The 3,564-nt window shown below is 42.6% G+C and overlaps 1 pseudogene; it reads right to left on the bottom strand.

Moving 5' to 3' along the window:
• Nucleotides 1-212: 212 nt before the first annotated feature.
• Nucleotides 213-1,253, bottom strand: LOC138637894 (smad nuclear-interacting protein 1 pseudogene; annotated as a pseudogene).
• Nucleotides 1,254-3,564: the final 2,311 nt, after the last annotated feature.

Genomic DNA, 3,564 nt, shown 5'->3' with positions numbered 1-3,564 from the left:
TTACAGAATATAAACAGCAGTATTACAAAGACAATGTCTCAGAGGTCACAGTTCACAGGAACGCTGTTTAATTACACCTGAGGATTGGAAACAATGCACACCGATGCCACTAGTCCCGGATGATCTGACTGACATAATGAGGCAGGGATTTACAGATGCTCCCAGGAAAACAGATTTCACATCAGATATGACTGGTCCAATGGGCATGCTTGTTAGCCTTCTGTCCCCTCATCGACCTCATCATCCACCTCGTCGTCATCATCATCCTGCTTCTTGTCCACTTCTGAAGTATCTGACGATTCGTGTAATACTACATATTCCCTGCTGCTGAAGCCAAATTTCAGTACATCTTTTTCTTTTAGTTCATAGTACCGCTGTGGCTCAATTCTTTGGTTGTTCAGGTATGTGCCATTTCCAGACCCCAGATCAATAATGTATGGTCTGACCCGTCGACCTGTTGTTCCATCTGTCCTGGTAAATGCCACCATTCTGTACTGCAAGACTGCATGTTGTTTGGAGCAGGAAGGATGATCTATAGGAATATCAGCAATCCGCCTTTGCCTGCCCAGCAGGTACGCACTCTGTCTGTGGATGTACATGACTGGGAGAGACTCATCATTCTTGAAAGGATATAATCGCCAACGCTTCTTCGGTACGCGAGCTTCAGGTGGCTCACTGTACTTTATTACCACACCTCGGAAGGTATTTGTGTCTTCAAGTAATGCTCCAGAAAGTTCAAAGTTTGGTGCTTCTTTCTTATTAGTAGTACTATCAGACTCCATCCCTTGCTCTCCTCCTTCTTGCTCTTCTCTTTTTCTTCTTTCTCTCCTCCTGTCATTATGGAATTCTCTTTCTGCTCTTTGCTCCCGGAAATGGTTTTCCTCCCGCTCCCTTTCTCGGTGTCTGGACATGTTGTTCCGGCTTCTATTAGTTTGGTCTCTATGTCGGTTCCTGTGTGTGGGCTGCCGGTCATCATGAATTCTGTGCGGGTTCTCGTCTCTTTCCTGTTTTATTTTCACAGGAAAATGTGGAGGACTTTCACTTCTTTGCCTCCTACTCCTTGGAGATCTGCTTTGTTTTATATGTGACCTTTCCCGTTTCCCTGGAGACCTGCTCCTTCTCCTGGCTGCCGGGGAGTCCCCACCGCTGCCGTCGGAGCTCGGACTTCGCTGTTTGCAGTGCCGCCTGTTCAGACTCCTCTCCTCGTCAGGTCTGTGCACCCTCCTCTTCTTATGCCTCCCCGCTTCTTTCATCTTCCTGGTATCCTCTGTGCTTCCCAGAACAGGTGAGTAGCTTCGGCCACAACGCCGGAAACACCAGTGGTTGCAGTGCTATTAGTCTCAAGTTGATTTTGATCCATCGTAGGACGAGCTGCAATCTCACAATTTGTGAAGTCTCTGCACTCAACTCCTGGAGAAAAGACCTTGTAGTAAAGATCCACATCACAAATGACTGCAATGACCCATCAGTCTTATATGGACACCATGGCCATGAGATTGAGGTTCCTCCTCCTTCCATAGACAATGGCATAAGTCACTGTCTAGTCATATGGAGATGAAGATCTCTCCTTAAACACAAGTCTATTGTGAGTGGAAAGAATATGATCAGCCCAGGTACAAAAGACATCTGGGTGGAGGCCATGCTTGTTTTATCCAGTATCTGCCAATTGTTGACATAATCTAATAGGTTGCTTTCTTATGTCAAGTGACACTGAAGTAAATGTGTGAAAATGGCCTAAATCCTCCAATACTCTGTCATGTGCAGCATGAAGATTTCTTTCATTTATAATGTTCTTTTATGTCACCTAATCATTCCAAAAATCTGCATCCTGCATTTACAAACAATGATCAAAAAGTTTTGTTTACCCCAAAATGGCACCATTGAAAATATATTGATGAATTCTGGGGGGGAAAAAAAGACATGGCGTCAACAGGACACATTATTGGTGGCACCCTTAGTATTAATGACCCATAAAATGTAAAGTAATATTTAGAGGCACTTGGACACAAGATCAGGCCAACACATCTTCCTCCTAAACTGTGTTTTCCTGTCTGTGGAGACTTATTTTTTTTAAAACACTGGTAAATTGCACAGCTAGGATTTCTCAGTGATGATGATAGATGAGCATGATTTCTTAAAGCCATCCTATTTGGGAAATCTGACCAGAATGAGGACGGACATCTGTATCCCAAGTGTTGGGTGGTTCTTCAGCACTACTGGTCCTGCCCAACACGTGAATGGAAGGACGCTTGGACTTGAATACTTGTGATTGCTGATTGTTCTGCACAACATTCATTTAAAAAAAATATATTGCAAAATCCTTGCTCTCATTTTACAAACTTTTCTTAAAGAGCAAATGTTTTCCTATTTTGTCTATTTTTACTGCTTTTAAAACGCTGCACAACAACCCGTTCCCCCTGATCACAGCCAAATACATTAAAGTGAGAATTATTAATGGCGACTGTGTAAAGTTGTGTAGCAACTGCTCTAGACAGAAGGATAAATTTAATGCATCTTTACATATCGAACATTCCGGATATATGACTGAACAAGACCATGTCGCCAAGTTCAGCTTCCTGTGTGAGGGTGCTGATCATTTGTTCCCCTGAACCCAGGGCTTTCTCAGAGCACACTGGCCAAGCAAGTCCTCCTGTGTATATCAGATGAGATGGCTACTGGCAGAGAGTCAGCTAATGTGTGTGGCCAGCCGTGGCCTTTTTGTTTATTTCCCAACATATCTATGGTGACTTAATTGGATTGTTCAACAGTTTGCAAATATTTAGAGGTACTCAAATTGGACCACATTAAACAATTAGTAAAAGCCCTAGTTTAATTGTGAAAAAGGCCCCAAATTTAATGACCTTTTGGTGTGAAGCAATATTATTATTCGGGGAATATTTTATTACTCGGGTTGGTACAATTCCCTACCGTCCAACAGGGATGTACGAATGTGGAAAGTCTTGTAGGCATGTTAAAATGAAGGAGTTCTTAAAGCCAAGAATCTCTCCCTTTCAGCATTTGTAGTGATAAATTGTCCCTGTGATGTGATATATGTAGTAGGGAAAAGGCAAATCTTGGTCCCCTCCAATTTTATAAAAGATTTGGATTCCCCATAATTGCTTGGGTCAGCCAGCCATCAATGTTGTTCTTTAAGGCTATGTGCACACGTTGAGTGTTTATAATTATACTTTTCCTCAACAACTCATTAAACTGCTGAAGTGGTGCATTTTTCTCACTCCTGATTTGACTTAAATACCCATATTGACACCTCACCAAATAGGCCATGTGAACACATTGACTACAGGTCGAGGAATGAGTTAAACAAAAATATATTTTTCTTTAATTAAACTATGCCTGTCCTTCGCAGTATCTGAAAATTGCATCTGAGGATCAGTAGTGGCGAAACAATCTTCTTTCCAGCTTGACTTCCATCCATTAGGCCCCCAATTCCACAATGAATGCCTGTATTGTGCAGCGTGCCCCATGTGACTGCATGTATTGTAAGCTATGTCTGTGACATGCCTGGTTCCATAGATGAGGCCTACAGAGTAAAACACCTGGCGG

The sequence above is a fragment of the Ranitomeya imitator genome, chromosome 5 (genome assembly GCF_032444005.1).
Source record: "Ranitomeya imitator isolate aRanImi1 chromosome 5, aRanImi1.pri, whole genome shotgun sequence".
NCBI classification, from domain to species: Eukaryota; Metazoa; Chordata; class Amphibia; order Anura; family Dendrobatidae; genus Ranitomeya; species Ranitomeya imitator.
This window is presented reverse-complemented; position numbering and strand designations above follow the sequence as displayed.